At 43.8% G+C, this 26322-nt stretch overlaps 1 pseudogene; it reads right to left on the reverse strand.

Annotated features, from left to right (window-relative positions):
* Nucleotides 1-3967: 3967 nt before the first annotated feature.
* On the reverse strand, nucleotides 3968-26109 carry LOC135564545 (uncharacterized; annotated as a pseudogene).
* Nucleotides 26110-26322: the final 213 nt, after the last annotated feature.

Below are 26322 nucleotides of genomic sequence, written 5' to 3' on the forward strand. Positions count from 1 at the left end.
CCACCATTCATTTTTCCCATAAGAGATTTTAGAAACACTTCAAATGTGTTTCATGTATCCTTACCCTGGCGTGACATTTTGATAACCATGTAAATTTCTCGGACAAGGTGACTTTTATCAATATATTATGCTCTATTTACTCTCTGATTCAAAAATGCTAATTAACATAAAAGTGGACAATCCCTGCAAGCTCCTTCCTACATGTTATCTCTAGCTGACACCTTTGCTAACAGGTATTGTGTCAATTTAAAACTTGCACAAGACAGTTCATAGAATTGTCCATTTTAATAAGAAATGTAGCTAATTTATGAATTACTACATTTAGCTAACATTAATCCAGAAATTCTTACCTTTGCCTTGATTAGGCAGTCTCATCCAGATCATCATGGTTTTGAAGTTCTTTCTAATAGCCACATTAGCAGATAAATAGCATTTCTATTTTGGTGGGAAAATACAGTCGAATATATTGATAAAAGTCATCTTGTCCTAGAGAGATTTAAACGGTTTTCAAAACGTCACGCCAGGGTAAGCCTACACGGAACCCAGCCCTTATTTTAAGTGCTAAAAAAAATATGATGTAAAAAATGTATGGTCGAAAAACGACGATTTCCCTGTTTGACCGGTAGGTCTTATGGGTATTATGACTCATACTGTGGTACTCTATGGCCATAGGGTAAGTTGAGCCAATGGTCACCATACCCCATACACATGATGATTACATTATGCATAGTATTTTTGCAGTGTGTCATGCATATGAACTCAAGATAGTACATTTTTATAGTTACAGACATCACCAAGCAGGGGTCTAGCCCCCCCTTGATGTTCTTGAGAGAGCAGCCAAGGAAGTGAGAGAAGGGAAGCAGTCCATTCGAGCAGCAGCAAAGGATTTTAAAAAAAGACAGAATGACACTTAATATTGTCATAAAAGAAAATGAACATGTGCCTGTGCCAAAAAGAGGCTATGATAGGTCTTATCTGACAACACGGAGTCTGATATTGCTAAACATGCAGTGCCTGTAGAAAGCCTACACCCTCCTTGGATTTCTTCACATTTTATTGTGTTACAAAGTGGGATTAAAGTGGATTTAATTGTCTTTTTTGTCAACAATCTACACAAAAGACTCTGTAATGTCAAAGTTGAAGAAAATGTTAAACCTTTTTTAAAGATGAATGAAAAATAAAACACTAATATACCTTGATTAGATAAGTATTCAATACATGTTAGAAACACCTTTGGCAGCGATTACAGCTGTGAGTCTTCTTGGGTAAGTCACATAAGAGCTTTGCACACCTGTATTGTGAAATATTTTCCCATGATTCTTTTTAAAGTTCTTCATGCTTTGTCAAAGTGTTGGGGATCATGGCTAGACAGGAATATTATTGACCACTTTAATAATGCTATACTAGTCACTTTAATAATGACACTTTAAGAATGTTTACATATCTCGCTTTACTCATCTCATATGTATATAATGTATATATAATGTACTGTATCCTTCACTATCTATTCTTTACGATCTATTGCATCTTAGCCGCTCTGTCACGGCTCCTCCTATCTTTTATACTTATGTATTCTTATCCCATTCCTTTACTAGATTGTGTGTATTAGGTTATGTTGTGGAATTTGTTAGATATTAGGTTTTGTTGTGGAATTGTTAGATATTACTTGTTAGATACTGCTGCACTGTCGGATCTAGAAGCATAAGCTAACCATGTGTATGTGACCAATAACATTTGATTTAATTTGATTTCCAAAAACCAAAAGCCAAAAATCCAGTGATGAAACAAAAGCCCAAAATCCAGTGTTTCTATGTGAAACATTTCTGTTATATTTCAGTCTTCTGTGATGTATATAAAGTGTAATATTGTGATGCAAACTGAAAATGTAATACATTTCAACTCTATATCGGACATGGTACAGGTGTTGTTGTTTTTTAAGCCCACAACCATATGTGTGAGGTGAATGTTTAAGACTACCAAGAAACACTCTGTATGACCCTGATTTAGCCACCACAGAAAAGGTTAAAGATATTTTCAATGTTATTGTTACACATCCACCAATCATTGCCCTTCTTTATAAGACTTTCAAAACACTCCCTGGTCTTTGTAGTTGAATCTGTGCTTGAAATGCAGTACTTGACTGAGGGACATTACAGATGTTGCATTTATGGGGAACAGAGGAAGGGGTAGTCATTCAAAAATCATGTCAACCCCAATTATTTCACACAGAGTGAGTCCATATAACTTATTTTGTGATTTGTCAAGCCAAATTTAATCTCTAAACTAATTTAGGTTTGCCTAAACAAAGGGGTTGAATACTTATGCAACAACTATATTTTAGTTATTTTGTTTGTAAACATTTGAAAACATATGTAGAATTTTCTTTTCACATTGACATTATGGCATATTTTGTGTTAATCAAGGACAAAACAATTGCAATTATATCTATTTCAAACCCACTTTGTAATGCAATAAAATTTGAATCAAGAATTTCGCAGACTAGTTTCATGGGCTTTAGTAGCCTCAAATGCAGAGAACTGGCACATCAAAACAACATCCCTGTCCCAGACAACTGGTCAAGAAATGGAAGGGTAAGTGATATTGAACAGAGAGTACAGGTACAGGATCTGAATATACTGTAGGTACAGTATATATTGAAGCTATACAACATACCGGCCTCCTGAGTGACACAGTGGTCTAAGGCACTGCATCGCAGTGCTTGAGGTGTCACTACAAACCTGGGTTTGATCTCGGGCTGTGTCACAGCCATTCGCGACAGGAGACCCATGAGGTGACACACAATTGGCCCAGCCTCGACTGGGTTAGGGGAGGGTTTCATGGGATTACCTCACTATATCACTATTGGGTTAACTAGCTGACTCTCCCTCTGAAGGTCTCTCCTTGGTTCTTCTTTGACTTTGGTAGTTAACTCAACCATCACCCAGTAAGTCTCTGCTCTCTCTATTTTATATCTGCTGACTTTTTTGTGTTCTGTGGGTTTCTGCCTGTGCTAGACTAGTTGTTGTCTGGTTTACTACATAGCTATGTCGACCATGGTGGTTGGTTAGCTAGGCTAGTTAGCAGGCTAATGTAACTAACTTTAGCTGGCTGGCTTGCTTGCTTGATACCTAAGATACCTGCATATACCAGTAGCATTATTTGATAACTGATTATGTGTCGTAATGTATTTCCTAAATTTTGGTTTACTTTAATGTAGCTGTAAGCTAGGTGTTGAAAGCAACTGGCTGACTCACGTGGGGTTAATGTAGCGTTAGCAGGCTAGTAGGGCTAAAGTTAAAGTTAAACCGCCATTAGGAACATTGGAACATGATATGTAATCTACACCTCCATTAGGATGATAGAAATCCTAAACATTTTGTTGAATGATGTAGAAAAACTTTTGTGTAATTTTTTCTATAGGCCTACGCTTTCTCCTTCTGAACATCTAACACAAGTGGGGCGGGTGTGGCTTCGTGACAATGATGCAAGAGCAGCTGCTCACTGATATGACTGCTCCAATTTTTGCAAATGTATTGCAAATAAAAAACTGAAATATCACATTTACATAAGTATTAAACATGAATGAACCATTCAACACATTCACATTTTCTTCAGACAAGCCGAAATGGCAGACCGTGTTTTGAAAGTTCTGCTTTGAAGAAGTACTTAAAAGATTTAGATGCACTATTGTAAAGTGGCTGTTCCACTGGATGTCATAAGGTGAACGCACCAATTTGTAAGTCGCTCTGGATAAGAGCGTCTGCTAAATGACTTAAATGTAAATGTAAATGTACTTCAGAAAGCATATAATAATACATACATTAATATGTACTTTATAGGCCCAGCAGTGATTTGTCCTGTTTTCAGGGAGTCTTAGTACAGAGTGTTAGTCTTTCTGGCTCTCTGTGTGCTATCTCAAGCTGTACCCCCTACCTGATCTGACAGTAATGTCAGGATTTAGGTGTTTCTAGTGCTTCCCCCTCTGGCAACATTTGACAGAACTGCAGAACACAGAGATTAAACAGAGAACAACACACCCCACTGGGTGTATACGTCAATTCAACGTCTGTTTCACGTTGGTTCAATGTAATTTAATTGAAATTACATGGAAACAATGTTGATTCAACCAGCGTGTGCCCAGTGGGACACACCTTCAGACACACACACCATAGATATGTACACACAGAACAGACAATCACACACACACTCACACGTGTGTACGCATGAAGACACAAACACACACACCTAACCCTCCATTCTTGCTGTAGGGAACCTTCCCCATGACAGGTAGAGCTGCATGTGAACAGAGTTTACTGACATTTGAGTTTAAGTTAAATGTACACTCAAAGAGGTGCTTGTGAACAGTCTGTCTACATCCATAACACTCACCTCGACCCTATTATGGGATCATGGAGATGCATGCTACAGACTGAATCACAGGTGGCTGGACACAAGTGAGCTACCCCATTGTCATCACACAGTAGCTGTATTTTGACAGGTGAATGACGTGTTAACATGTGTGTTGTTCTCTGTCTTTCCAACAAAATGTCTGAAGTACAGTCACACAGAATATAAAATTGGTCTTATGAATTGAAATATTTTAAATAAACTGACCCGAACAACTTCATATCAACATGATTCAGTTTTTCCAAAATGTCTATTTGAAAGAGCTCTGCGGTAAAGAACATTTGTTTTAACAGTTGTCAGGATAGCACTTTATGTTCCTCTAGGAGACTTTTGACAAGACTCTAGTTCCCTGTAAGCTATGGGGATGTCACTGAGGACAATGTCAGGACATTTTTAGTAAGTTCTCAGGACATTTATCAGTCATCAGGACATCGAGTGATGATCATAAGAAAACATTCTCTGGGGGTCTTTGTCTAGTTCCCCGTAAGCTCCCAGGACATCACTGAAGACCGTATCAGGACTTTGCGTAATGACCTCAGGTGTCCCAAACCATTATAAGTAAAGTGAGGAAATGGGATGGGGTGCAGTATATTGTGGTATCAAAAACTTCCATATGAACCAATGTATCCCAAATGGCTATTTAACAAGCTCTGCGGTGCAGACAGACCCACCTGTGTAGCACAGTAGGCCCCTGGTAATAATGTCTGGAATGGTGCAAATGGAAAAGCATCATACACATGGAAACCATGTGTTTGATGTATTTGATACCATTCCACTAACTCTGCTCCAGTTATTAACACGAGCCCATTCTCCCCAATTAAAGTACCACCAACCTCCTGTGCTGTGTAGCTATCTCTCATACTGTAGTCCTTCCTCTGACCACATAGCTACTGTACAACATGGTTGTCAACACAACAACACCCCATGTCGTTCCCTGTCAGTTTTTCCAGAGTTCCCTCATCTCCCCCTCACGTCCTTCCAGTCAACCCTGCTGCCTGTCTTCCCATGTGTCTGTCTGTGGACTGACCCCTCCTGGGCTCTCTCTCTCTCTATACTGTTTCCACTGAGTGCTCCTCCACATGTGTTGCTGGTGACCCCTGGCAGCTGACTAACACACGCGCACACACGTACACACACACACACACACACACACACACACACACGAACACACACGTGCACAAACACACACGAACACATACATACAAACACATGCTGGAGGTGACCCCTCCCCTGGCTGCTGACTAAGGTTGAGGTCACTGGAACAAGCTCTGCATTACTCATGGAAACATTATGACACGTACTGTACCTCTCCTCATAAAAACAGCTATAGGGGACAAAAGATCATTAATTGTTTTTAACTTTTATATTACCAGGTTGGGAAGCTGAAAATCGTAAACTAGAATGACAACTTGTTATAAACTTGACTGAAACTGAATTTAAATTACAATCTTTGGAAGGAGAGAGCAGAGACAGTATGCACAGTATGCACATGTTAATATAAAACAGAGCTATGATAGCATCCTCTCTGTAATCTATATTTCATGATGATTGTTCACCACCTCCTAAGACTAATTGGCGACGTTTAAATCCATAATGCTCCTGGGAGCCGCCTCTGTATGATTACTCTGTATGTCTACTGTTTGTGTATCCTCCGAAACACTTTAAGTCTTGGTGATCTCAAATATAACACCCTAGCAGCCCAGTCACAACCTCACAACTATTACTAAAGATCACACATTACATTACTCCGATTACTCCTCATCATGATTAATTACTGCCTTCAACTGAAACGCTCAGTAGAATAGTTTAGTATAGTGTGGTATTAGCATACCTGGCAGTTTCAGGAGTAGGTTGGCTGTTCACACACCTTTTCTCTAAGCATGTTTTTCCACATTGCTGTGCCTGAAATATGAAGACCACGCTACATTACCAGACCCAGTCTCTGGCTTCCAGACTTTAACACAGATTAAAATAACGACGGCCTGAGAGGACATTTTCCATGCATATCGTCGTCCAGGAGCCGCGAGGAGCCCACTGGGCACAAACTGGTTGAATCAAAGTTGTTTCCACTTAAATTCAACGAAATTACATTGAACCATGGTGGAATAGACATTAAATTGGCATCTGTGCTCAGTGGGAGGTCGAAACAACATTAAATGGTTTGGTGATGAAAAGACAAACACCTCCAATAACTGTAATAGTTTTCATATTCATATTAAACCAACAGAGCAAATTATTTAACCAGTAAGTCCAAAATAATGAACTGCAAATGAGTGTGGTGTTTTAGGCCTCCTGTCCTGTTAGATCTCCTGTGATGGGAGAAGGGAAGATTTTAGGATGTAAATCTTGGTGAGGCAAACTACCCCCAAATTGTTTTTATGCATGCCAGCAAAGCCACTACACAAACAAATGTGGTTTCTACTGACAATTGAGATGTACAAACTATGGCATAAGGGGACGACGAGCGGACAAGAGGCAATTTGTCATTTCAATTAAGACGTTAATGAGCGGGCGAGGACGGACGTAGTCAATATAACTATTTAAACAGCACTTTTGAAATGTACAGTGACAGAATTCAGAACATGGGCCATTTTTCCCGATGTTACAGGAAGGCCATAAAGATCATCAAGGACATCAACCACCCGAGCCACTGCCTGTTCACCCCGCTATCATCCAGAAGGCGAGGTCAGTACAGGTGCATCAAAGCTGGGACCGAGAGAATGAAAAACAGCTTCTATCTCAAGGCCATCAGACTGTTAAACAGCCACCACTAACATTGAGTGGCTGCTGCCAACACACTGACACTGACACTGACTCAACTCCAGCCACTTTAATAATGGGAATTGATGGGAAATGATGTAAATATATCACTAGCCACTTTAAACAATGCTACCTTATATAATGTTACTTACCCTACATTATTCATCTCATATGCATACGTATATACTGTACTCTATATCATCGACTGCATCCTTATGTAATACATGTATCACTAGCCACTTTAACTATGCCACTTTGTTTACATACTCATCTCATATGTATATGCTGTACTCTATATCATCGACTGCATCCTTATGTAATACATGTAGCACTAGCCACTTTAACTATGCCACTTTGTGTACATACTCATCTCATATGTATATACTGTACTCGATACCATCTACTCTATCTTGCCTATGCTGCTCTGTACCATCACTCATTCATATATCCTTATGTACATATTCTTTATCCCCTTACACTGTGTATAAGACAGTAGTTTTGGAATTGTTAGTTAGATTACTTGTTGGTTATTACTGCATTGTCGGAACTAGAAGCACAAGCATTTCGCTACACTTGCATTAACATCTGCTAACCATGTGTATGTGACAAATACAATTTGATTTGATTTGATTTTCCAGTGTTCTAACTGTACACCAAGTCAGAACCATAGGTTAAATAAAGGGGGCAGACAATGAAAGCTCTTACAATATTCCACATTTCTCTAAAACAGGCTTTAGGCTAAATGTGCACTACCAAGTCAGAACAGTAGGCTAAATTATTAGAGAAAAGGGAGTTATTAGTGTGAGGCACATAGGCTACTAACAGCTTACTACACAACATAGACTTAGTATTGCTTTCTTAGCTACAGTCTACATATCTCCCTGGAATATTATATCATTTATGCAGCAGCATACAATACATTTTTGGACTCACTTGAACAGGAAGGTGGTGCGACGGTCCTTTGTGGCAAATTCTGTCATTAAAGTCTGGCATTCTCTGGATTTATGGTGATTTCCAGACAACTGGGAACTCGGAAAAAACAAGGTCGAATCATGACGTCAGTGATCTTCAGGTTGGGAAAGAGGCCCGATTTCCCGACTTGGAATTCCGAGTTGGATGACCGTTCAAAACCTATTTTCCCAGTCGGAGAAATTGTTGTCTTGAACTCACTGAAGTCAGAGATTTCCCAGTTCCGAGTCTCCAGTTGTTTCAAATACAGCAGAAGTCATGCTGGATTGACAGCATGGCCAATGTTGAATGTTTATCCTTTTAAGCTTGGAAAAGAGACCCTTAAACCCAGACTTGGACCACAAACCCATTCTATGTTAAGTGCCTCCTTGAAGGAGGGAGGTGCAGGAATCAGGAGCAGAAGAGCAAGGAAGTCCCAGTGGCACAATAGTTTATTCCGAAAGTCTCAACTCAACAACATGGGGGGGGAATACGCCCAAACGAGGTCACCACACACAGGGAAAATAAACGATACACACAGGGGAGAAACCTCTACTCCTACACACATACCAAACCGGTACAACTGCTGTGTGAAAGAAACACCCTGTGGTGCAGACACACACCCCTAACACAGTAAACACAGCAAAAGAATCCCGCACAAAGACTAACAGGCAGCAGAGGTAAATAAACCCACTGAAATCAACTAATAGGACACAGGTGTAAACAATACAGACAAACACAAACGAAAAGGAAAAATGGATCGGTAGCAGCTAGTAGGACGGCGACTATGACCGCCGAGCACCGCCCGAACAGGGAGAGGAGCCACATTCGGTGGAAGTTGTGACACTCTACTGAATAGCAGGCTAGTGATTGCTTTGCAGTGCTTGCAGTTTGCCACTGATTCCTTCCAAACCACTCATTGTTGAATTTGCAATTTCCAACTTGTTGTATAATGTTTATGTCCAATAGCCGATGAGCACTGATACGTTTTATCTATAATTTCTCTTCATAATTACTCTTCATATGACGAAGGTTGAAAATTATTTGCCAGTAGATTGTTGACTTGATTCATGATGATGACTGTTAGCTTGCTAGCTAAGATTTTTAAAGTATGATGTTGACATGATCAGTCCAATCAAAGCTACTGTACATATAACATGATTTGACATCATTTTATCTGTGGCCAATGACCTTGAGCCTTTTTGGATGGGCATTTCTAATGTAACTCTATGGCAGCACCCAGGGGGCTTGAATTTTCTAGCTCTTCCCGTGGATTTTGCGGTGACGTAGTGTCCCCATAAGTGACAGAACTCTGAGCCAATCACGGCACAACTAGAGAACATTACCAACCCCTACGCTCTGTATTTTCCGCTGGCTGCCCCACCACCACAAAAAGCACTGAACTTGGCTGAAACACCTGCATTTTGGAGCTGCCTTACTCAAAAAAGCACACAAAAAAACATGTTTGTATGCAGCTTTATTAATTCAAATATGATACCTTTTTATATTGTTTGCAAACTGATATGAGACAGGTATTAATGCCAAAATAACCTCAATCAAAACCCAGTCCTTATTTCATAGATTGAATGTTATGCAGGTGAGTGAGGACCCAAAAGCGATTTAACAGAAACAGAGTCTTTTAAATGTCCAAACAGGGAAAACATAAATCCTCAATCTTTACAGGAGATGTCCAAACAGGGAAAACATAAATCCTCTATCTTTACAGGAGAGTCCCCCTTCTAGTAGTAGAGGAGAATAGCAGGGCTAGCGGCAACAGACTGCTGGTCCCTCCGGGTAGGCGCGGGCCGTAGAGGACAGAGACACCTGCTCACACGCAGCATCTGATGAAGAGGCAGATTACGACAGGACGGGACAAGGGCAAAGCAAACAAGAATCCGACAAGGACAGAAGCAGAAACAGAGAGAGAAATAGAGACTTAATCAGAGGGCAAAAGAGGGGACAGGTGTGAGAGAGTAAACGAGGTCGTTAGGAGAATGAGGAACAGCTGGGAGCAGGAACGGAACGATAGAGAGAGAGAGAGATAGAGAGAGAGAAAGTAACCTAATACGACCAGCAGGGGGAAACGAAGAGAAGAGAAAGCACAGGGACAAGACATAACATGACAATACATGACAGTACCCTCCCACTCACCGAGCGCCTCCTGGCGCACTCGAGGAGAAACCTGGCGGCAACGGAGGAAATCATCGATCAGCTGAACGGTCCAGCACGTCCCGAGATGGAACCCAACTCCTTTCCTCAGGACCGTACCCCTCCCAATCCACTAGGTACTGATGACCACGGCCCCGAGGACGCATGTCCATAATCTTCCGGACCCTGTAGATAGGTGCGCCCCTCGACAAGGACGGGGGGGACGAACGGGGCGCGAAGAAAAGGCTTGACACAGGAGACATGGAAGACCGGGTGGACGCGACGAAGATGTCGCGGAAGAAGAAGTCGCACTGCGACAGGATTAACGACCTGAGAAATACGGAACGGACCAATGAACCGCGGGGTCAATTTGCGAGAAGCTGTCATAAGGGGAAGGTTACGAGTGGAGAGCCATACTCTCTGACCGCGACAATACCTAGGACTCTTAGTCCTACGCTTATTAGCAGCTCTCACAGTCTGCGCCCTATAACGGCAAAGTGCAGACCTGACCCTCTTCCAGGTGCGCTCACAACGTTGGACAAAAGCCTGAGCGGAGGGGACGCTGGACTCGGCGAGCTGGGATGAGAACAGAGGAGGCTGGTACCCGAGGCTACTCTGAAAAGGAGATAGCCCGGTCGCAGACGAAGGAAGCGAGTTGTGAGCGTATTCTGCCCAGGGAGCTGTTCTGCCCAAGACGCAGGGTTTCGAAAGGAAAGACTGCGTAAGATGCGACCAATAGTCTGATTGGCCCGTTCTGCTTGACCGTTAGACTGGGGTGAAAACCGGAAGAGAGACTGACGGAAGCCCCAATCAAACGGCAAAACTCCTCCAAAATTGAGAGACGTGAATTGCGGACCCCTGTCCGAAACGGCGTCTGACGGAAGGCCATGAATTCTGAAAACATTCTCAATGATGATTTGTGCCGTCTCTTTAGCAGAAGGAAGCTTAGCGAGGGGAATAAAATGAGCCGCCTTAGAGAACCTATCGACAACCGTTAGAATAACAGTCTTCCCCGCTGACGAAGGCAGACCACGGTCGAGAGGGAATGGAAAGCGGTCTGAGACGGCCGGCAGGAGGAGAGTTACCGGACTTAGTCTGCGCGCAGTCCGAACAAGCAGCCACGAAACGACGCGTGTCACGCTCCTGAGTGGGCCACCAAAAACGCTGGCGAATAGAAGCAAGCGTACCCCGAACGCCGGGGTGGCCGGCTAACTTGGCAGAGTGAGCCCACTGAAGAACGGCCAGGCGAGTAGGAACGGGAACGAAAAGAAGGTTCCTAGGACAAGCGCGCGGCGACGGAGTGTGAGTGAGTGCTTGCTTTACCTGCCTCTCAATTCCCCAGACAGTCAACCCGACAACACGCCCCTCAGGGAGAATCCCCTCGGGGTCGGTGGAGGCTACTGAAGAACTGAAGAGACGGGATAAAGCATCAGGCTTGGTGTTCTTTGAGCCCGGACGATAAGAAATAACGAACTCGAAACGAGCGAAAAACAGCGCCCAACGAGCCTGACGCGCATTAAGTCGTTTGGCAGAACGGATGTACTCAAGGTTCTTATGGTCAGTCCAAACGACAAAAGGAACGGTCACCCCCTCCAACCACTGTCGCCATTCGCCTAGGGCTAAGCGGATGGCGAGCAGTTCGCGGTTTCCCACATCATAGTTACGTTCTGACGGCGACAGGCGATGAGAAAAATACGCGCAAGGGTGGACCTTATCGTCAGAATGGGAGCGCTGGGACAGAATGGCTCCCACGCCCACCTCTGACGCGTCAACCTCGACAATGAACTGTCTAGAGACGTCAGGTGTAACAAGGATAGGAGCGGATGTAAACGCTTCTTGAGGAGATCAAAAGCTCCCTGGGCGGAAACGGACCACTTAAAGCACGTCTTGACAGAAGTAAGGGCTGTGAGAGGAGCTGCCACCTGACCGAAATTACGAATGAAACGACGATAGAAATTCGCGAAACCGAGAAAGCGCTGCAGCTCGACACGTGACTTAGGGACGGGCCAATCGCTGACAGCTTGGACCTTAGCGGGATCCATCTGAATGCCTTCAGCGGAAATAACAGAACCGAGAAATGTGACGGAGGAGACATGAAAAGCGCACTTCTCAGCCTTCACATAAAGACAATTCTCTAAAAGGCGCTGGAGGACACGTCGAACATGCTGAACATGAATCTGGAGTGACGGTGAAAAAATCTGGATATCGTCAAGGTAAACGAAAACAAAGATGTTCAGCATGTCTCTCAGTACATCATTCACTAATGCCTGAAAGACAGCTGGAGCGTTAGCGAGACCGAACGGCAGAACCCGGTATTCAAAGTGCCCTAACAGAGTGTTAAACGCCGTTTTCCACTCGTCCCCCTCCCTGATGCGCACGAGATGGTAAGCGTTACGAAGGTCCAACTTAGTGAAAAACCTGGCTCCCTGCAGGATCTCGAAGGCTGAAGACATAAGGGGAAGCGGATAACGATTCTTAACCGTTATGTCATTCAGCCCTCGATAATCCACGCAGGGGCGCAGGGTCCCGTCCTTTTTCTTAACAAAAAAAAACCCCGCTCGGGCGGGAGAAGAGGAAGGGACTACGGTACCGGCGTCGAGAGCTACAGACAAATAATCTTCGAGAGCCTTACATTCGGGAGCCGACAGAGAGTATAGTCTACCCCGGGGGGGAGTGGTACCCGAAAGGAGATCAATACTACAATCATACGACCGGTGAGGAGGAAGGGAGGTGGCCCTGGACCGACTGAAGACCGTGCGCAGATCATGATATTCCTCCGGCACCCCTGTCAAATCACCAGGCTCCTCCTGTGAAGAGGGGGCAGAAGAAACAGGAGGAATAGCAGACATTAAACACTTCACATGACAAGAGACGTTCCAGGAGAGGATAGAATTACTAGACCAATTAATAGAAGGATTATGACACACTAGCCAGGGATGGCCCAAAACAACAGGTGTAAAAGGTGAACGAAAAATCAAAAAAGAAATGGTTTCGCTATGATTACCAGAGACAGTGAGGGTTAAAGGTAGCGTTTCACGCTGAATCCTGGGGAGAGGACTACCATCCAAGGCGAACATGGCCGTGGGCTCCCCTAACTGTCTGAGAGGAATGTCATGTTCCCGAGCCCAGGCTTCGTCCATAAAACAGCCCTCCGCCCCAGAGTCAATCAAGGCACTGCAGGAAGCTGCCGAACCGGTCCAGCGTAGATGGACCGACAAGGTAGTACAGGATCTTGAAGGAGAGACCTGAGTAGTAGCGCTCACCAGTAGCCCTCCGCTTACTGATGAGCTCTGGCTTTACTGGACATGAAATGACAAAATGACCAGCGGAACCGCAATAGAGACAGAGGCGGTTGGTGATTCTCCGTTCCTCTCCTTAGTCGAGATGCGAATACCCCCAGCTGCATGGGCTCAGCACCTGAGCCAGTGGAGGAAGATGGTAGTGATGCAGAGAGGGGGGAAACGGATAACGCAAGCTCTCTTCCACGAGCTCGGTGACGAAGATCTACCCGTCGTTCTATGCGAATAGCGAGTTCAATCAAAGAATCCACGCTGGAAGGAACCTCCCGGGAGAGAATCTCATCATTTACCTCCGCATGGAGACCCTCCAGAAAACGAGCGAGCAACGCCGGCTCGTTCCAGTCACTGGAGGCAGCAAGAGTGCGAAACTCTATAGAGTAGTCCGTTATGGATCGATTACCTTGACATAGGGAAGACAGGGCCCTGGAAGCTTCTTTCCCAAAAACTGAACGATCAAAAACCCGTATCATCTCCTCCTTAAAGTTCTGATACTGGTTAGTACACTCAGCCCTTGCCTCCCAGATTGCCGTGCCCCACTCACGAGCCCGTCCAGTAAGGAGAGATATGACGTAGGCGTCTGAGCTGTACCCCTGGAGTACGTGTTGGGCTGGAGAGAGAACACAATATCACACTGGGTGAGGAACGAGCGGCATTCAGTGGGCTCCCCAGAGTAACACGGTGGGTTATTAATTCTGGGCTCCGGAGACTCGGAAGCCCTGGAAGTAGCCGGTGGATCGAGGCGGAGATTGTGAATATGTTTCGAGAGGTCGGAGACTTGGGCGGCCAGGGTCTCAACGGCATGTCGAGCAGCAGACAATTCCTGCTCGTGTCTGCCTAGCATCGCTCCCTGGATCTCGACGGCTGAGTAGAGAGGATCCGAAGTCGCTGGGTCCATTCTTGGTCGGATTCTTCTGTTATGCAGGTGAGTGAGGACCCAAAAGCGATTTAACAGAAACAGAGTCTTTTAATGTCCAAACAGGGAAAACATAAATCCTCAATCTTTACAGGAGATGTCCAAACAGGGAAAACATAAATCCTCTATCTTTACAGGAGAGTCCCCCTTCTAGTAGTAGAGGAGAATAGCAGGGCTAGCGGCAACAGACTGCTGGTCCCTCCGGGTAGGCGCGGGCCATAGAGGACAGAGACACCTGCTCACACGCAGCATCTGATGAAGAGGCAGATTACGACAGGACGGGACAAGGGCAAAGCAAACAAGAATCCGACAAGGACAGAAGCAGAAACAGAGAGAGAAATAGAGACTTAATCAGAGGGCAAAAGAGGGGACAGGTGTGAGAGAGTAAATGAGGTCGTTAGGAGAATGAGGAACAGCTGGGAGCAGGAACGGAACGATAGAGAGAGAGAGAGATAGAGAGAGAGAAAGTAACCTAATACGACCAGCAGGGGGAAACGAAGAGAAAAGAAAGCACAGGGACAAGACATAACATGACAATACATGACATTGAATGTCAATTCCACTGCTGGTATCTCATCTCCCAGCACTATGAAGTGTGATACAGTTAGGACTAAACATGCTTACAGTATACATATGAGATAGAAGCCAGTTCATTATTAACTGGTACAAAGGCAGTTGGGTCTTTAAATATTTCATATTCAGAACCATATGTTCACGCACATACAGTGGACATGTACTGACTCTTGACGTATTAGCACCAAGTCATCAGTATATACAGGCCTCTCTCTGACTATTGACCTCAAGAACCATTGTTTTTTTGTTACCACTGAGTTTCACCTGTCATAAAGATTGATGGACAGACAGGCTGTTACAGCACAAAGCCATAACCTTGGTTAATAAATCAGCGATTCTCCAACCAACCAACCAAGTCTTTCAGATTCTGTCAGGTGCCCAGAGACCAAATCAGCACAAGTTAATTCATTCAATTATGAACTAAGAAAGTTTAGGATTAATAGGCCCAGATGGTACCTCAGGTTCAAAGAGAATATGAGATGAAAATAACCTGAGAGTGTGAGATGATGAGGTGAAAATACCAATTCCTGTGAAAGGCTTTATGAAAGCTAAGCATCCTGGCTCATAGCGAGGCTAGCAGGCTTTGCATTCTTTCTTTGCTGCAGTGCAGCTGTCGCTTTTCCAAAGTTCAACCCAAACCACAATTATTAATAATCTGTGGATATCAAATGCTATCATTTAACCACTTTAAACCCAGCAGTGAGTTCATGTTGTTTCAACCGTATCATGCAGTTGTTTACAGAAAATGTGGGTCTTCTGATTTGACCAACCATGTATGGCTGTGGCTCCTGCACCAGTTTCCTCTCCAACTCCTCTGTCTATCAGTGCTTCTGCCACGTTTCTACACTCCCTCTGGTCTTTAAAAATAAGCTCATTGATTTCCCCCTCTCATTTGTTCTTTCTCAGAACTAGTACTCCACTTTGATGATTTGAGGAGGCAGCGTGGAGAGCCTGAAGTCTTCAGCTGCTAAACGTTGCCTGCTCATTGATTTCCTCCCCTCTCTCTCTGCCTCTCAGGGAGCCAGTTTGCCTGCTTCTGGGGTGAAGTGTGTTCCCTAAACAAAAAAAACAGTCAGGCTACCCGCTGCCAAAAAGACACTTTGCTGGTTTATGAAAAAGTCATCTCAAACTCCCTTATCTCGCTGGTTACAGTATCAACCTGTTACACATTATCAAATCAAATATTTTCCTCCTGGCATGGGCCTCATTTGGTCTGAAAATGACTTCAGATTTTAACTGCAGCTTGAGTTTGTTCTTTGGTTGTTTTAGAGCACCAGTAACACTTTTTGTCTATAATAATTGCTTTATTAGCATTTAATAAATAATGAACAATTCTAGAAACACAGTTACAGCTTAGTCACTTTTGATGTTTCCTTTGTTGTTTGAGCTACTCAAATTAAGAGAATATTCTTTCATCTAGACTCACAGGCAAAGTTCCATTATGAGATGGGGAATGAATTCGACAGGGGATATGCTTTGTTAGGAGAGTCGCATTTGATAATGTTTAATAAAATGACAATTATTTGAACTTATTTGGCCCTGACATTGGGTAGCGTGTCGTATAAAATGTCTCAACTTTACAATGTGAACTCAATGTGTGTCATGACAAGATAGACCATGTTATAGGCAGGCTATCGTTCATTTTCTCTCTGTATCACCTGTGCTGCTTAGCTTCAATGTCCCCTTACCTGCATCATACACTAGTCCTTGGTTAGCCTGATCTTGTGTAACCTATGGGTTGAATGCAGAAGGTCTGCGGTGCACGACTCACATCACCCAGAGAGATTCCCCATGTAGCCAAAAATCTACATTTTACAGCATGCTGTGATCTGAAATATGCTACAGCCAATGAGATTGAGCAATGTGAGTGTGAGCAGACAGGTCCTGAGGACATGTTACCTGCAACTCAGTAGGAGGTGAAACACATCAATCAAACAGAGGCAACGTGATGACATTAGAGACCCCACCTGTCGACAAATTAAACCATCAACATTTTAGGTATCACATGCCAGAAAGAGCTTTTGCCAGCTATAGTTTAGACTGGACAGAATAGATCTGTATTATCTATTTGCACAGAGATTTTTCTTTTCACTGTCACCGTACCGAACCCAACCCAACCCGACACATCAAACATAAGAAGGGCTGGGCACAGCAATGTGTCAACACTATTGTCATAAAATATATTCCCAGCTTGTGATATAGAGCGAATTCCCCCACACACAAAAAATACATGTTTCAGTAGGTTTATTGAAGGACAGATATAACACAATGTAAGTTTCTCTAGAATCTACACAATTGCAGAGAATGTTTTTTGAAAATAGAAAAACTAAGGGATAGATTCAATCTGTATTGCAGACGCATCGCGGAAGATCCACATTACAGCTGTCACGACTTCTGCCGAAGTCAGTTCCTCTCCTTGTTCGGGCCGTGTTCGGCGGTCGACGTCACCGACATCATTGGTTTTCCCACACTTGTTTTTCCACACACCTGGTTTTCATTCCCTCATTACGTGTTGTGTATTTAACCCTCTGTTCCCCCCATGTCTTTGTGTGGTATTGTTTGTTTGTAAGTGCTGGTGCGCGTCAGGTTTTGTACCCAATTTGTTATTTTTCTTAATGGCATGATGGCATGATTGGAATTAAACTGCTCCGGCTATTCCCTAGTTCTGCTCTCCTGCGTCTGACTTCCCTGCCACCCTTACAACAGCTCAATTGACATTTAAAGGCAATCTTCCCAAATTCATGCAGACTGCATTTACGGTAAACACTCCATATGTCTGCTCATTTGGAAATTACCTTTACATTTTAACTCGGATCTTCCATGATACTTCCGCGATACAGAATGAATCCAGCCCTAAATAAGGATGAACAGTTTATGGACTGTATGGACTTCCTTGAAGACTTGCTTGTTCTTTCCTAAGACAGGAGTCTATTCTACCTTGCACAAATACACACAAGTATAATCATGCCAAATCCTAAAGCCTGGATAGAGGGGCTCAGTAAATGTGATGTGGAATGTGTGCAGGTGTGTCAGTATGTCAGAGGAGATGCTGTAGAAGGACAGGGTGCCAGCTGGCCAGTCCAGATACACTCCCACTCTTTTAGACATGGGGTAGAGGGCAGGTATTGGATCACCCTTCTTATTGAATCAGGCATTGTAACAATCATCATAGATGCGCAAACTCCAAGACATGTCATTGTATCCAAGTTTATAGTCATTTCCTTCTCCTTTCCTACAGCTTCCTTTATACTAGCCCATTTCCCAGTCCACTCTGCTTCCCAGTAGCAGTGCCCGGTCAGACCTTCCCTACATAGCACCTGTCCCCAGTTCTTAAGCGTCTCTGGGTGATCAGGTTAAAGCTGCACTTCTTTTCCCCAAGGCATTGTTCAGTCCCCATCAGAATGAGGTATCGCCAATGCTGTGTTGGGGTCAAATTTGAGCTCACAGGCATCTGATGGAAAATACCATTAATACATTACTCACAATTATACTAAATATATTTGAAATAAATATAGTCAAATTGCATCTTGATACTTATTTATTTTGACCAGGATTAATACGCAATAGCACAATGATTTCTGGCAAAACGATCAAGCACATGTTTGAGTACAGGGCAACCTTAAAAACGTAAATTTTATCATCACAGATTTTAACCAGCATTCTCCATCATGATCCACACTATAGAAACATCGGAGGAACAAACAATGTCACACACGGTTAGCATTGTCAAGTCATTTTGAATTTGAACAATGTCATGTTTCTGACATGAAACACAGCAAAAATAGTTAATATACAGATTTAGAATATTTTTCGTTAGGGTAAATCAAGTCTGACATTGTTAAGTGGAAATTACAAAATTAAGATTAAGAACTGTCACGTATACTCCCTCTCCAGCCTCTAGGTCATCAGGCTGCTGATTATCCCTCACACCTGTCACCATCGTCTTGCGCACCTGCTCTCGATGGTGCAGCTGTAGAACCTTTTAAGGATCTGAGGACACATGGCAAATCTTTTCAGTCTCCTGAGGGGGAATAGGTTTTGTCGTGCCCGCTTCACAACTGTCATGGTGTCCTTGGACCATGTTAATTTGTTGGTGATGTGGACACCAAGGAACTTGAAGCTCTTCCACCGGCCCGTCAGGTTCTCATGCCTCAGCCGGTTCACCAGGCTCCCCTTCCTCAACTGAGGGCTGCCCAGCTGACTCGACAGGTTCCTGTGCCTCAGCTGTCGTGACAGGTTCTCACGCATCAGCAGGGGTGGCCCGTCCGCTCCTGATCCCTCAGGTTCGTCCCCTTTGATGGCGTCCTGCGGCTGGAGCCGTGCATTGGGGAGGGGGTGCTGTCACGTATACTCCGTTCCGGCCTCTAGGTCATCAGGCTGCTGATTATCCCACACACCTGTCACCATCGTCTTGCACACCTGCGCCTCATGACACTCACCTGGACTCCATCACCTCCTTGATTATCTTCCCTATATCTGTCACTCCCTTGGTTCTTTCCTCAGGTGTTATTGACTCTGTTTTCATGTCTGTGCATTGCTTGTTTCATTTCAAATTGTTTCTTTTTATTAAAACACTCACTCCCTGAACTTGCTTCCTGACTCTCAGCACACTCGTTACAAGAACCTTTCGTAAACCTCGAATGCACTAAAAGTTTCCATTTACTGCTGTGCAGAAACATTCTCACCAAAAAAGAAGTGATCAGATTAAGATCCTACATCTGTACCGACCAGAAAATGTATTTATTAAACTTCTATAGCGCTTTTAATAATATAAATCTCAAAGCGCTTCATAAGCAAAAAACAAACAAACAATATATCATGACAGGTCAGGTCAACCAATAGAGGTCAAGTCTTCAAATATTGTATCCTCTGCAGGTGGAGAGGGAGCTGGTCAGAGGATGGTAGATGATTGTGATGGAGTCTGCTGAAGATCTTGTAGAGGGCAAGTCTGGGAACTAGCCTGAGTAATGTAGCCACTGTGAAGCACCCTCTTAGGTGATGCCTCGGCAGCTCTGGGCACCAGAAAGCTAACCACACAAAGTTCAGAATAGTAGCCAGTCATCCTCTCTACGAGCCCTCTGCGTGAGCACTGTATTCCTCCATCTTCCATTCCTCTCATGCTTCAATTGACTCCTCGCATGATGTTCTCAAAAGATCAGGAACTGGCAGCCAGGTGAAATATAAAAGCTGATACTGTGTCCAGATGCATCAAACAAAAACAGCCAGATAGCTAGCTAACTGGCAAGCCAAGCCAAAAAGAGTTGACCTATCAGTCAATCTGAATTTCCGTGGCTCAAAACCACCAGATATACAGTATGTAATAAAAACTCATTGTTATCAAAAAACAAAAACAACGAAAAAACACTAAAATAACGGAATATGTACAAATGTACAGGAGCCTCTGTCTAGGCTGCTACCAGGGCACCATGGCAACCATTAAAATCTAATATGATATATCGATATCCTTTTGATCATATTAGTTAACATTTTAAACAACCACACATTATATTTTATACCTCATTTTCTTCAGTTTAAAGAGTTGATCCTACAGTCCAGCTTCACTCCTGATTCTCCTGGGTGATTGTAGGTCAGATCCAGCTCTCTCATGTATAGATGGTTTGACCTCAGAGCTTATGCCAGAAATACACCGCCTTCCTCTGTCACTCCACAGAATGACAACCTGCAGAAATGGGAATGTCACTCACAAAGATTTTCACAGCAATGGCAAACACTAACACCAAACAATGCCAAACACTATACCTTTCCTGAAACATACTGAGAATCTCACTGCCGATATACTGCCGATGGGTACTTATCACAGTACGAGGCCATTCCTTCTCTTGCTAGAACAGAAGTGGTACCTGCTGCGTACTGTTGGGTTCTGAGAATATGAAATATACTTATTCATGTCAGTGAGCGAGAGAGAAGAATGTATAACTTTTTCATTCTGTCCGGATATGTTATTGTTAGCCATCAGGGATCCCATGGGAGGGAAAGACACAGTCTGGTATGAGTCAACAGAGGAATGAGAACTTTGGGGCAGAGGTCAGATTAGATGAAGTGAGGAAGAACAGATATCACTAAGGTTCTGTCTAGCAACATTTCAGACACTTGTAATGGGTGCGTTTCAGTGGCAGGGAAGTCAGGGGCAGGAAAACGAACTTGGTATAAACAGAGTCGTTTAAGTGCTCATATAACTCCAAAAACCAAATATACTAAAATTGCACAAGTGAGTACAAAACCCGTCGCACACCGACACATGACTTGCACAAACATACAATAAAACAATCTCTGACAAAACATGGGGGGAAACAGAGGGTTAAATACACAACATGGAATTGGTGGGATTGGAACCAGGTGGGAAAGAAGACAAGACAAAATCAATGGAAAATGAAAAATGGATCAATGATGGCTAGAAGGTCGGTGACATTGACCGCCGATTTCAAGAAACCTGTGATTCAGAGTTTTGTTAGGTTGGATATTCTTCCAACGTCATTAATCTCTTCCCCGTTTCTAACAACCAGCCAACACTTGACAGATTCCATGCAGTAGTTATTCTCACAGCAGTCCCTATAGGGGCAGTAATTGAAGGAGGTTATAGTAACAGCATGGAATTGGACTACGGTGCAAATTATGGAGTTTGAGGTATGAGTCATGGCCAGTAGTAGCAGGGGTTATTTTAGTAGCATTGTTGGGATATCATTTTATGAGGAATCATGCCTCATGAAGTGGTATCTGGGAGACTGTTGGGAATATCGGGAGCTGTTATTCACATGTCACAAATGAGTGATCTGGCCATAATGGGAGAGTCTATGTTGTCCTGTTGTCAGGAAATGACCCATGCGTTGCAGTGTGTATATTCCCAGGTGAAAGCCGCACATAAGGAGCAGCAGATAACCAAGCGCACGGGCTGAATTCTGGAGATTGAGTGTACATCAAGATACACCAGGCGGGGGTGTTGGGACAGCATTGGTCTGGTCCACACCTGCAGCGGTAAAGAGCATCATGTCACTCCTCGGTGGGTTCACACTTCTCACTTGAAGTGAGGTCCAGCTGCATAACGGGTGAGCTTGAAGACACCATGACAGAGGAAGTGGAGCTAAAGAGAGAAGAGAGAGAGAGAGAGAGAGAGAGAGAGAGAGAGAGAGAGAGAGAGAGAGAGAGAGAGTAGATTCCACTGTAGACATGCAGATGGGTTAGGTCTGGGAGCTACTTTAAACGCCATAGTTGGGTTGGGTTAGTTGCTTTATTGGTTAATGTTGGGGTAATTGTACACTGGACAACACTCTGAAGGCATTGATGTGAAAGCATATACAGTGCTGAGTTACCTCAAGAGGATGTAGCGTTGATTAGGGCTACCCACTTGCCTATCAGGTGGAAATGGAGGAAGAAGGAAATGGGGAACAAAGTGAAAATGACATGGCTTGGGAACACCTCTCGGAGCCTATGGCCGGAAAGGGTTAGACTGGATGAAAGCGAGGAGGTTCTCTAGGGCCTTCATTTCTGTGGTATCCTGGAGGTATAGAGAGGCGAAGAGAGAGTGGGAATTGTCAAGTTATCAGACTTTGGGTTTTCATGCATATATAAATATGCGTAGTTTACCACCTTGTTAATACTTATGTTTTGTGTTTCTCGTTGCTTTTCAAGTCTTGGGCTATTACTCTCTAAGGAACCAGAAGGAGAAATTTGAAATGGAAGAAGTCAACAGCTCCAGCGGACACGTTATTATCAGTGTTCTATGACAAATGGAAATAAGTGTGTGCATGGTGTGACTATAGAGCAGAGGCCATAAGTCTGGGTTTGTAAACCTCAAAGTGAATGTTAATCATGTTTTATTTTTTGTTCATGTTTTGTTATCATTGTTTGTTCATTTATAAGTAATTTCCAAGTTTATGTATGTTGAACAGTAGGAAGCTATAAGTTGGATTCTGAGAATATGAAATATACTTATTCATGTCACTGAGGGGAGAGAGGAATGTATGATAATTACGGATATGTTATTGTTAGCCATCAGGGATCCTATGGGAGGGAAAGACACAGTCTGGTCCGAGTCAACATGACAGCCGTGAGTTATGGAGGAGTGAGTACTTTGCGGCAGAGGTCAGGTCAGATGAAGTGAGGAAGAACAGATATCACTAAGGTTTTGTCTAGCAACAGAGACACATTGGCTGTTCAGATTTGTAGGAGGAGACTCAGCATAGGAGAAAGGGTTAAATATCAGTGCCTGTGTGAATGTTTTTTTTGTCTTATGCAACTGTATTGACCCAACGGGTGATGTTACGAATCCCTTTTGGCCCGACAGTCTAGGGGGGATGGTAATGGGACCCGTAACATAACTCATGCAAATTATTATTGTGACAAAGTAAAAGTGTGAACGAAATAACCACGACAACAGAAATCTACCGTCAAACTCCAGGTTTATTTATAAACACACGGTAATGGGGGGAGCAGGAAAAGGGGCTGAGCTGGACCCAAGAAAAGAAACAATAAGTATTCAAAAACACCCCTAAGCTAGACTAGCCTACTTTAACAACAGCTAACTAACTAACCAAAAATACAGTGGGTGGTCCGCCCAGTTCTAACTAGTGTATTTAACAAAGTTCACCTACGGGTAGTGTATGCCCATGGGCGACTTGTCTTGGTTTCCCCCTTTTCCCACCAGCAACAAACAAACACCATAACCAAAAACAATACTCACAGGTGATGACAAAGTGCTATGAGGTGCTTAAACAAAAGAGAGGTTAAGACACAAAGCGAGAGTGAAACACAGAGACCTACAGACATGGCATTTACAGAGAGATTGAGCTAGAGATTGAGCTAGAGATTGAGCTAGAGATTGAGCGAGAGATTGAGCTCTAGAACAAACAAATGATGGGGTTTTTAAACCATGGGGAAGGAACTGGGATAGGGTAGGAAATAGGAGGAGGTGTGTCTTCTGATTGATGATTGATTGTTGACTGATTGGGGAGTGATGGTTTTCACCTGTGAGGGGAGAAGGAGAGAAAAGAAACACACACAGGATACACACACAGGATAACTGTATCCGTAACAGGTGAATAAACTTGGCTTCAGCTTTACTAAGTATCCGTGAGTTTTAATAAGTTAATTTAGAACCTAACAGTGCCAACCGGTAGCAACAAACCTACCGTTTCTACTTGTAGATTCGCAGTGCTTGTCAGTGGCCAACAACTTGACTTTGAGCCAATCAGAGAGAATGAACCCCCATGTGAGGGAGCCAACACGAGAGACAATAAAAAGGAAAAATCAGGGCATTTTCTCCATACATCCACAGATGAGCCAGTCACACTTAATGTGGAATTTAGGCTATTGGATGGTAGCGAGCTATGTGCACAGATGCACACAACACAAAATACTTCCTCCAAGTTAGCTAACCACTGTAGCTAGTATTGACATTATAATTAAATCACAATGAATTAGCTAGTTTCCATGAAAAAGCTACCTGTTAGCTGCAGAGTTAGCACAGTGTCCTTACCTAGCTAGTTAGCTACTAGCTATGTTCTGCTACCTAGAGAATATGCTAAAATTAGCTAGCTAGCTAAACATTTGGTAATGGGCTGGCACTGACAGTATGGGTTATGGAGAGTGAATTCAATTGTTTCTTCATCATCTTGCTAGGTAGTTATCTAGCTGTGGCCATCTGGCTAGATAGCTAGCTAGCTATTGGATTCTAGACTGTAAGCAACACACACAGATATGTATTGCCAAACATCACTACTGCCACCTTCTGGTTTGGAGTATTTTAACAAGGCTGAGTAGCTGATGACTTCAAGGTCTTTGCTGTGTGAACACTAAAGAGATTGACTGCCAACACTCTGTTCAGAGGTGCCAAGTACTGTCGGCAGGCAAATGTATGACAATCGTACCGGTGTGTCTGAGTTTTAAGGTATTGACTTTAGTGTCTTCAGTTTACAGTGTGGACTCCCCAGTCCAGCAGAGAGCAGCCTCACTCCTGAATCATGCAGGTCATTGTCACTCTCTCTGTGAGGAGCTTGGGCTGAGAGTGGAGGCCAGTACCTTACAGCATTTCTCTGTGAGGAGCTTGGGCTGAGAGTGGAGGCCAGTACCTTACAGCATTTCTCTGTGAGGAGCTTGGGCTGAGAGTGGAGGCCAGTACCTTACAGCATTTCTCTGTGAGGAGCTTGGGCTGAGAGTGGAGGCCAGTTTCTCTGTGAGGAGCTTGGGCTGAGAGTGGAGGCCAGCATTTCTCTGTGAGGAGCTTGGGCTGAGAGTGGAGGCCAGTACCTTACAGCATTTCTTCTCTGAGAGTGGAGGCCTTGGGCTGAGGAGCTTGGGCTGAGAGGAGGCCAGTACCTTACAGCATTTCTCTGTGAGGAGCTTGGGCTGAGAGTGGAGGCCAGTACCTTACAGCATTTCTCTGTGAGGAGCTTGGGCTGAGAGTGGAGGCCAGTACCTTACAGCATTTCTCTGTGAGGAGCTTGGGCTGAGAGTGGAGGCCAGTACCTTACAGCATTTCTCTGTGAGGAGCTTGGGCTGAGAGTGGAGGCCAGTACCTTACAGCATTTCTCTGTGAGGAGCTTGGGCTGAGAGTGGAGGCCAGTACCTTACAGCATTTCTCTGTGAGGAGCTTGGGCTGAGAGTGGAGGCCAGTACCTTACAGCATTTCTCTGTGAGATTACATCCAAACAACCTAAAAAAAACATGAACAAAGGACTAATTAATAATGTATCTGTAGGTTTTAAAGCATCATTCATTTGTTAAAGATATTGGATACCAGATACTCAGAGCTGCTCTGGAGGCTTTGACCACTGGCATAAGCCTCAAAAGATCCTCGTTAGATTTGCAGTATTTCTTCAGGTCAAAGACATCCAGCTCCTCCTCTGAAGTCAGCAACACAAAGACCAGATCTGACCACTGTGAAGGTGAGAGTTTGACTTCTGAGAGATTTCCTGAGCTGAGGTAGCTTTGGATCTCCTCAACTAGAGAATGGTCAATCAGCCCATTCAGACAATGAAACAGATTGATGCACCTCTCCGGAGAAGGATTCTTGCTGATTTTCTCCTTGATGAACTGTTTCCTCATTAGTCTATGAGCAGCTTATTATTTTTGTCAGAAGGCCTTGAAGGAGAGTCTGATTGGACTCCAATGAGAGGCCGAGAAGGAAGTGGAAAAACAGGTCCAGGTGTCTGTTTTCACTCTGTAAAGCTGTATCAGTCTCACCTCATGATCAGTGTTGACCTCTTGAGGTGGCACAAAGAAAGCTCGCCTAAATGATCGGATAAAGTATAATACAGT

Source organism: Oncorhynchus nerka, linkage group LG1 (assembly GCF_034236695.1).
Source record: "Oncorhynchus nerka isolate Pitt River linkage group LG1, Oner_Uvic_2.0, whole genome shotgun sequence".
Taxonomy (NCBI): Eukaryota; Metazoa; Chordata; class Actinopteri; order Salmoniformes; family Salmonidae; genus Oncorhynchus; species Oncorhynchus nerka.